This window comes from Psammomys obesus, unplaced genomic scaffold, assembly GCF_907164565.1.
Source record: "Psammomys obesus unplaced genomic scaffold, mPsaObe1.curated_primary_1811, whole genome shotgun sequence".
NCBI lineage: Eukaryota > Metazoa > Chordata > Mammalia > Rodentia > Muridae > Psammomys > Psammomys obesus.
The window spans coordinates 3,455,266-3,465,923 of NW_026594083.1; the positions used below are offsets into that span (position 1 = coordinate 3,455,266).

General features: G+C 36.9%; 1 pseudogene; it reads right to left on the reverse strand.

Annotated features, from left to right (window-relative positions):
* Positions 1 to 2,968: 2,968 nt before the first annotated feature.
* Positions 2,969 to 3,625, reverse strand: LOC129684624 (protein C1orf43 homolog; annotated as a pseudogene).
* Between the last annotated feature and the right edge of the window lie 7,033 nt (positions 3,626 to 10,658).

Here is a 10,658-nt window from a genome sequence, read left to right on the forward strand (position 1 = left end):
TCTTCTCCTCCCATGCTCCTCCCCAAGTCCACTGATAGGAGCGGTCCTCCTCCCCTTCCATCTGACCCTAGCCTATCAGGTCTCATCAGGACAGGCTGCATTGTCTTCTTCTGTGGCCTGGCCAGGCGTGCCAGGAAGTGGGAAGTGATCAGAAAGTCTGCCATTGATTTCATGCCAGAGAAGGCCAATGCTTTACTTCCTAGGGACCCCACTTGGATGCTGAGTCTATCAGCTACATCTGAGCTATCAGGGTTTTAGGTCCTCTGCATCAGAAGCAGGAGAAGACAGAGAACAGGACAGAAAATGTTTATATTTTAATGCCAGCTATATGAAAATATTTAATGGATAAATCATATTAATACCTTTTCAAATGTTCAATATTAATTGGGTAAGAAATACACAAATGTGGTCCTCTTAATCTATTCTGACCGTTTTTTGTATCTGACTTCCTTTGTTAGTTAGAGTTGGTCTTGGTTATGTCAAGGTCATTCTCCTTGGAAATATAATATCTTAAGCCACATGAAAAACTGTTCAAAATTAAAAATTATCTGTGTTGGAAAAATAGCTCAGAACTGGAGAGTTCTATAATTATTTTCAATATTTGAGGGATATGTGTGTTATTCATTTTCCAAAGCATACTTTAATATAAGAAAACTGATGAAAACATAATTTAGCATACACAAGCACTTTCACAGCTTTTTGTTTCCGTTTTCTAAAAACATAAATGTTCTCATTTCTCTGATTTTAATCTTCAATAAAATATCATTCTTCTTTAAAAACAGAATAATATTCACAGTAACTGTAACTGTTAGAGACTTCTGGGCCTTTCATGTATAAACACAATCAGAACTCTAAACTTAGAGGTTACTCAGCCCTGTGTCATGGCACTTCAATATTATAGCCTGTGTTTGTGCTCTATTGTTTCAAATAACATCAAGATTATCTTTAATGTCCAGAATGTGTCCATGTAGATTTTTCACATAGATAATTAAAAGAGTTGAGAAAATAAATAATATTAAAATCATATCTAACTTCAGTTCTTAAACATTTCTTTTCATGATAGTTTGTTTTAGAACTTTTCCTCTCTTATGTTGACCAAGGTATTCTGAAAAAAAAAAAAAAGTGGTTAATGTTCATATTATATCTGTCATAAAAGAGGTAGAGTGTGATTCTCCAGTTCAAGAGACTACACTCATTGACATCAAGGTTTATTATCTAGCAGTTAATCTTCTACCTGGGCCTGCAGGACATGAATGTATACAAACGGAACTCAGGAGCTTCCAGAAACTTTCATGATTTGTTTTGTCTTTCATTTTGTAATGCATATTTAAACTCAATATGAGAAAAGTAATGAAAGAATCATTTAGTGTACACAGGCACCTTCACAGCTTTTCTTGTGTCCATTTTCAAAAAAACAAATGTTCTCATTTTTATTGATTCTATTCTTCAGCAAAATGACACTCTCCCTTAGAAAATTTCACAGTATCTGAAACTATTACAGTTTCAGATGGGAAAGAATTTTCCTTTTCAATAACTTCTCTAAAAGTAGGCAATGAAGAAGAGAGCTTTAGTCATCAATGATGATATTCTATCATACTGTAAATGTTGAAGGCATCTCAAAATAGAGTTTTCATCATCATTTTGTAATTGTTTGTTAATTGATCTTCCAATATGCTTGATAGCATAATACCAGAATATAATTATATAATAATTTGATAAAATACATTTAAATAGAATATGTGCCAGAAATTTTAGTTTTTAAGTACTTAAAATGGCATTTTGAAAAGCTATGCTACACAATTTCTGATGTGGTGGATTATCCACACTCCTAAAAATGACATATGTTTATTCTTCCTACAGGAATATATCTTTATTATCATGAATATAAAATTTCAAAAGATATGAAAGCAGATATAATAAAAAACACAAATGGTGTGAGTTCATAGAGACAATGCAAACTTCCAAAGTTGAAGTTCTTTTCTAAAGTCACTCAAACACTTTATGCTGTCATTTGATTGATGTGCTGCTGCCTAAAATGCAGATTGATGGTTGACAGCCTTGATGTTATAAATTATGCATGCCAATTTAGAGAACACAATTAAACTGAGGCAGCATGGGTAATTTAAATAATTACATGTATAAATAGTATTATTAGTCTTGTCAAAATCTGCACCTATACCAAATGTCAGCATTTCATATCAACAAAGAGTGCTCAGGCTCAAGGATTACAAATCAATATGGTTGGGAGACCAATTTCAAGTTCAATTACTTTTAAAAATATTATTAGCATACATTTTACAGACAAATTTTTTATTTAATTTTTCATGCTTTTAATACTTAATTTTATTAAATAATTTGTAAACTGAGACTAATACACCGACATCAGAGGAAACCACTCCTTCACGGTGTTTCTCACCATCACAGCTCAGGTAATGCCAAGTGCCAGAACATTCATTTTGACTTGTCCTAATGGTATTGGGTGAAGGTCGGGAAAGATCTTGTTCATGTATCAATACTGGTTTGAATGGGCATCAAAATTCCAGAGGATATTCCACCCACTTACTCGCTCTCCTTTCCTCATGAACTCCCTCCAATCAAATCTGAGGTTCTCTAAACCCAGATATTCCTATCCAGTTGAGTGCAATGGGGTAGTCTTAGAAGACATCTCACCTTTGGGACTAAACAACCTTGAAGAGGGTAGGTGGATTAGAGCCAAAAACAAGCGAGGATATTCAGGGTAGCATTGACAGAAATATTAAGAATGACTTCTGAATTCAAGTTCAGAAGGAAAAAAAAAAGTGCTATTGGGAGATAATGAGGTCTTAGCCATAAATGAAAGGGTTGGGAATGACCTCTCAGACTCAGCTCTGTGAGAACTCTGGACTCAACAGAAGCTTTGGCAAATAAACTCCGAGTCTGCTGAACCAGGTATCCTGAATGCCACACAGCTGGCATCTGTGTAGCTCCATCAAAGAGTACTCTCCAGTGTGTCCTAAAAGTTGTCCTAAAACCTCTTCAGTTCGAGGAAGCATTTAGGATGTTTGCTCTTCTGACTGGAGGAGAGGTATGTGACCCGGATGGTTGCTGCTGACATCTCATGCACTCGATTAGGTCTCTGGCTGCAGACTGGTGTCTCTGAGAGATTCCAATTCGTGCTTTGATCAGAGCGGCCAGCTCACCTAAGACCTCCTGATACCGCAAGTACTCACTCTGCCCAAAGACCCCTGTGCCATAGCACACTGTCTCACATCCCCCGGAGAGTATCAATGAGGGCCTTGCCAACACCCTTGACTGGAGTGCTAGCGGTCTGCAGATCTAGCAAGCAGGAGTGGAAATTCTTACCAAATAAAGAACAGGGGTGCGGCCTTCAGCATGAAATGCTTACTCAGAGGCGTGATGGCGTCTAGAGTTTTCACCCTGTATAGATAGTTGTAGCAATTTAGATTTCCTGGGTTTCCAGCTGCAGTAGTCTTGAGGTCATCATCTGCAAGGAACTGGGGTCCATACTTAATATCTTGAACCAGGGATAGTCGAATGACATGATCTCTTCTTTTAAGTCCAGGCTGCCTTATGCCATCACAAGCACAACATTCATTCCGGACAGCCAGTTAATGCTGGATGCCATAGTCTCTTCTTTCTGTGAAGACCAGCTAGGATAATGCCTCTCCATGCTTGCTCATTAGCCCAGGCTCAGCAGAAGCTGGCGCATCGAGATTCCCTGGAGCTCTACGGCAATTTCCATTTGGTCTTAGGAGGGAAAATAGTCAAAACAAAACAACAACAACAACAACAAAAAAGCAAACGAGAGTTGGTTTGAAAATGTGGATGGGGGCACTAGTTAATCAGAGAGGCTTCTGGCTTCACCCAGTGCCTGTGATTCAAGTATACATGCAGACAGAACATTGTATACATAATAAATAAATAAATATTTTTTTTTAAAAAGAGTAAAATAGCTATGTTTATGAGAAAATCAAAATCCTGAATCATATTCAGGAAACTAGATTTGAAATCCAGAGACGAATCCATTAAGTGTGAATTTATTATAATCTCGTCTTAGATATGGCCACACTTTATGCTCATTAGAGACTTGCTGCACGTAATTTCATGTAGCAATGCATGGCAAAGTCGCATTCTGTTGTAAGCTTGTCTAATGTTTCTGAATGAGTGATGCAGATAGAAATTGATTTAAGGTCTAAAGAAGAGAATGACAAAAATCTGTAACTGTGTCTCATTGTGTCAATTGGCAACAATTGGTAAATGTTAGAAGAGTGCTTGATTTGTATCCAATATTCATCCACAATTTTATAGACACATATATTGACTTTTGCACACAACCGAATCATACACCTTACATAATCATTCTAATAGTTCTGTGATGGAAATCGAGTCGGTCATCTCCAGTCAGTCATCAGTGGGTATGACACACATTAGGTGACACTGTGCTGCACAGTGGGAGGGGTGGGAATGGAATGGCTGCTGCACATTGTGTTACCTGTACACTGCCTTATAGTTGAAGAAAGACAAGGGTATATACTTTAACGTTTGATTTGGAAAATAATATCATATCCTGTGAAAGTCCCAATGACATTCTTTAGAAAACATTTCATTCAATGGGAAGCTATTATAAGACAGCACATACATTAAATAAAGTGAAGTAAATTGGAACATGAAGGAAAATGTATACAATTGTGAAGCTTATATTAAGTGCGGACAGCATCAACAACCACAGGGAAAAGCACATAATTGAAAAATATGATTTTATACAGTTGTTATAAAACAGAGGTAAGGTGCACAGATGTAGCCCATGACAGTTCAGTGTCCAAGCAGGTTCCATAGTAATGGGAAGAGGGACTACCTCTGACGTAATCTGATTAGCCTGCTCTTTGATCACCTCCCCCTGAGGGGGGAGCAGCCTTACCAGGCCACAGTAGAGGACAATGCAGCCAATTTTGATGTGAACTGATAGACTAAGATCAGAAAGGAGAGGAGAACCTCCCCTATCAGTGAACTTGGGGAGTGGCATGCATGCAGAAAGGGGAGGGAGGGTGGGATCGGGAGGGGAGGAGGGAGGGGCTTATGGGGGGATACAAAATGAATAAAGTGTAATTAATAAAAAAAAGATGCAAATAAAATTAGAAAAATTAAAAAAAAACAGAGGTAAGGTAAAAAGTTAAATAAATCCTTTAGAAAATACTCATAAAGATCTTTCCCATTTACACATCAACTATCTTGTGGGAGATCAAAGCAGAATCTCAAACAGCCACTGTGTCACAGCCAATGTCAAGAGCAGACATTCATGGATACATACTGCTTGCTTGCTTGCTTGCTTGCTGGCTGGTGTTCAGTTTAGTGTATTCACTCTCATACAGGTCAGAACTACCACCTATGTCTAGGGTATGTTGCCATCCACAATAACATTGATACCAAACTGACCAAATATATCAATTAACTTGGTTAAGACAATCTACCTCAGACATGCCCAAAGGCCAGCAAAATGTAGACTGAGAAATGTAGCAAAATGTGTCACAGTTTCCCACTGACAATCTCTTGCCAGATTATTCTAGGTGATGTCAAATTGGTAATACTAAGGATCACAATGACTAAAACAAATAATATTCAGTCTATTGGGAAATTCCTCGATTATTGTAAAGCAAATATTGCTGTAAACATGATTAAGGCGTCAGATGAAGCCATGCTTTTGAAATGAGAGTATGAGTGTATTGAATCCATCTTTTAAAACATTTCTACTAAGAACTACTTTTCTCCTTCTGAGATATCTCTAATTCATTACTGAATGCATCCACTTCAGGAAAGAAATCTGTGAGTTACTTTATTTTAAATTTTTTATTTAACTTTTATTAATTACACTTTATTCATTTTGTATCCCCCCATAAGCCCCTCCCTCCTCCCCTCCTGATCCCACCCTCCCTCCCCTTTCTGCATGCATGCACCTCCCCAAGTCCACTGATAGGGGAGGTTCTCCTCTCCTTCTTTCTGATCTTAGTCTATCAATTCTCATCAGAAGTGGCTGCATTGTCATCTTCTGTGGCCTGGTAAGCCTGCTTCCCCCTCAGGGGGAGGTGATCAAAGAGCAGGCCAATCAGATTATGTCAGAGGCAGTCCCTCTTCCCTTTACTATGTAATCCACTTGGACACTGAACTGCCATGGGCTACATCTGTGCAGGGGTTCTAGGTTATCTCCATGAATAGTCCTTGGTTGGAGTATGAGTCTCTGGGAAGTTCCCTGTGTTCAAATTTTCTTGCTCTGTTGCTCTCCTTGTGGAGTTCCTGTCCTCTCTAGCTCTTGCTATTTCCCACTTCTTACATAAAATTCCATTCATTCTGGCCATCAGGCTCAGCATCTGCTTTGATAGTCTGCAGGGCAGAGGCTTTCAGAGGCCCTCTGTGGCAGGTTCCTAGGTTGTTTCCTGCTTTCTTCTTCTGACTTTCAGAGGCCCTCTGTAGCAGGTTCCTAGGTTGTTTCCTGTTTTCTTCTTCTGATGTCCATCCTCTTTGCCTTTCAGGATGGGGATTGAGCATTTTAGTTAGGGTCCTCTCTTTTGCTTAGTTTGTTTAGATGTAGTTAAGGACACTAGGGGGAGCTTCACAGAGTGATAGTTTCAAGAAAATCACTTCTGTTAACATGAGAAAAAACTAAACATAATTATGATGTTCTCCTATCGACCTACCAAGAATTAAAGAAATATTATTTTTTAATTAAGAAAAATAGGAACAAGCCATCAGAGGCTTGGCTTTGTGCATTGCTTTGACATGTGTATAATGATGAACACATATGGAGTTTTACAACTAAAGATAAAGTTTCCTAGCCAGACCTGAAATAAGAAAACTTCATTGTCAAGGCATCCCTACCAAACTAGGTGACTTTGGATCTGTCCCTACTATTTGAACATCTATCAACAGTGGAATATTATTCTCTCCTCAATGAGTAACAGTAGCAGCTTGTGGAAAAAATTGTAAAACAGCATTAGTCAATCAATGATTATGAATTAAATGAGGTGTCAACATGTAATCCATGGATGTGATCTTTAGCAAAAACTTTCTGAGAACTTTTTAAAGTGAAAATTCAGTGGTCCTCTCTTTTTAACTAAGTCAAAACTGATTTCCCAATGTAAACTTTAGCAAACATTCCAGGTAATTCTATTTCACTGTAATTTTAAGAAGCACTGGAAGTGATGAAAATTTCTACTATGCTGATTTGTCTAAGAAACATTTTAGTTTGCTAAGACAAAATCAGCATTTTTCAAGTTAATAATGGAAATAAAACACACTATCAAAATTTTCAACATGCCTAAAGGACAGCATTGTATTACCCTGGCAAGAGAATAAAATCCAGCACAAGAAGAAAGTACTCTCTCAATTTCCACATTTATGATTGTTATCATTGCCGGAAGAAGAAAGTGTGTAATCTTATGAATAGAAAGAGAGCAAGGCCGAGGATTCTGTGGTTGGAATCGCGCCTAACACATAATTAGCAGTGTATAATTGTTAGCTGTTATTGTTATTTTCACTGTTGTTTTTCCTGTTATTGTTTTCTTTGGTAGATAGCAGATTCCTAAAGGGGCATCCACAAGGTGAAATATATCATTGAGAAAGAGAGCTGTGACCCTGGGGGTTGGTTCATTTCTACGAAACAATGGGAAACATTTTAACAAGTGGATTTAGCATCAGGTCCTGAGAACAGTGAGGATTTAAAATCTGTATGAGGATATCAGAAATATCTTCTAAGATTCATTTGAAGGATTGAAGAAAATTAAAAAAATACAAAAAATACAAAAATATGAAGGATAGAAGAAAACAGAGCTCTCTCTACAGATAGCACGTGTTTAGAGAGCTACATAGTTCAGAGGGTGTGTATATTTGTTTGCCAAAGGCAAATTGGGTTTGTTCTAGTCTTCACAGTATTACTTAGTTTTCAAACCTTGCAAGACGTTAAGTGTCTGAAGACACTTAAAGGAGGAAAGGTTTGTCTTGGGTCATAAATTCTGTCAATATTCATCCGTCTCTGCTGTTTCTGGGTATGTCCTAAAGCTGAGCACCATCGCAGAAGGACACAGTAGGCATGAGATGCTCATTTCCTGGTGGACAGCAAGGACAGGGACAGACATGATGCAGGGACAAGATGATGTGCAAAAGTACAGGCACAATGACATATTTCTTACTGAGGCCTACCTCTTACCATTTCTCAACGATTCCACAGACGAATGCAGCATGTTTAAAATCAGCACCACTTCTCAATGAGTAAACCTGCCAATTGTGGACGAATCCTGCATATGTGACTGTTCAGTGGGACACTTCATCTCCAAGCCTTGCCATTGGCTACACTAGGGATAGTGACTTCAGTATCTCAGTTTCTGAAAGGAAGTCACAACCCGCAAACACAAAATTGATGGAAAAATTGGCAGTGGTGGCCAAAGTTCAGTGAGATAACAATCATACTATAACACTGTCACATTCTGATCTTTTCTGCTAAACATAATCGTTTCTCCTATTTTAAAGACGGTATTTATATAAAGTGTTTCTGGTGTGTTATATGCACCAGAAATGCATAAACTCAATTGAATCACAAGTTTGTTCAAATAAAAGAAAGAAGTGGGGTTTATTTAAAATTGTATAAACAACTAGGTGAATCAATACTGCATGTTAATGATATTAGAGAAAACACATATTTAAACAGGGTACATTATATTAGGTATGCAATATAATTAAGACTCTATAATACACTTAGAAATAAAGGGTAGAGCTTATAGTAAAATTTTCTGATAACATCAATTTGGTGTGTATACCAGGAATAAGAATGATGACAATTATTAAGTGTACTCCACATAATGGTGGAGAAAGTGGGGTATAGATCAAAAAGAAAATATTGAAAAAGTGTTATCTAAGGAGCAGTTATAGAAGAATTGTAGACACCATTAAAAAAAAGAGAAAAGACAGAATCACTGAACCTGAGGAAGTCCATGAGGAGCAGGTAGGTCAATACTAAAGAATGGACCATTGTGCAAGTTATTTTGATTTTGAAGATAATAATGCAATTACTCCAGAAATTATTTGCTTGTGTGTGTGTGTGTGTGTGTGTGCGCGCGCGCGTGTAAATGTGTATATTTACAAATTATATCAACATACATAACCTTGAGAAAAACTTGTAACTCATCATTCTTTAGTCCTCTTTACACTGCCACTCAAGATTATAAATCTGGTTGCTCATTTGCTTGACCAAATATTTAGTAAGCATCTGCTGTGGACAAATAATGAGACAATATCTATAAGCATACAGTAAGGAAATTAGAGCGTCTGTCCTCAGGGAGATCATAAAAAATAACATCAGAGCTTAGTCTGTGCTCAGTTTGCCTACTGAATCCCTGGGTTGTAAAATGTACTTTTCACTTGTAACCAAGTTCTACATTTTTGGCAAACAAGCCATGTGTTTTTTAATTGCTTTGAAATAGGATTCTATTATCATTTGTTGTGACTCTTCCAGACATTTCAGGAACCTGTTTTTTCTTTCTCTGTAACTAAGAAGGTTATAAAAATAGAGCTGTCAAAAGGTACAAATCTGAACACTGATCTCTGAATAAGTTTCTGTGTTGGGAAAATTTTGTTTTTGTCTTACTTCTTTTTCTCGTTTTTATTTGAAAGTACTTTGTCTAGATAGATCCTTGGGACAGTATCTGAAAATAAATCTATCCACCATTGCCACTACTGAGTGAAGAGAGATCCAAACACAACATGGAATAGTACCACTATTGTTAACAGGGCGTGTAACAGCAGTATAGATACAAACATCTCACATTATGAGGTAGAAAACTTTTTTTTTTTTTTAATAAACAGAAGTGAGGAAAGGGAATCTAGGTAAACTGTGCTGGCTTTAAGTTAGATATTTAAGTTACTTTTTTTTTATTCATAGTTTTCTATATAGTTTTCATAGTGAATAGGTTTTAGGAGAAAAAAAAAAAAAAAACCCTGGGACTATCCTAGCCCATGAACCCTATTGTGAGTGTACATTTTTATTTTACAATGTGATACACTGCATGACAATTTTCCACTGAACAAAAAAAGAAATAGAATTTATTCTTGTAAGAAAAGGTTTTTCCTGTATAACCCAGTAAAGTTCTTTATACTTGAATATATAGCCTTTCATAAATATTACTAGCAGGCTAAAAAGCTGGCATTTAAATGTCATTACTATAAATAAACCATAAAATGTGATGCCTGACTTTAAGGGTCAACGCTGCAAAGGAAACAGTGAGGATTTTTTTTTTTTTGAAGGAGAGGAGAAAATCTGTTACCAATAGTTTTTTTTTCTTTAAGAACTCACACTTATTAATTAATGGTTAATTATAAAATGTAGCATAATTTAATCCTCGTAAGTGGGCAACACCTCCACCAATACCACATCGGGCAGAAACACAGAAGTAACTAATCATTGACTACCACCAGCGTAACTTTTCCTGTGGTTCATGTAAGCTCTAACATGACAGCACAGAATATGCCCATTTCATGCTTCAGAAATAGTGCACACTGCATAAAATAACTTAAACAGTCACTGTGAATATCATGACATTTTTACCAATGCTTCTATTTTCTTCTCTGTTCTTTCTTTCTTTCTTTCTTTCTTTCTTTCTTTCTTTCTTTCTTTC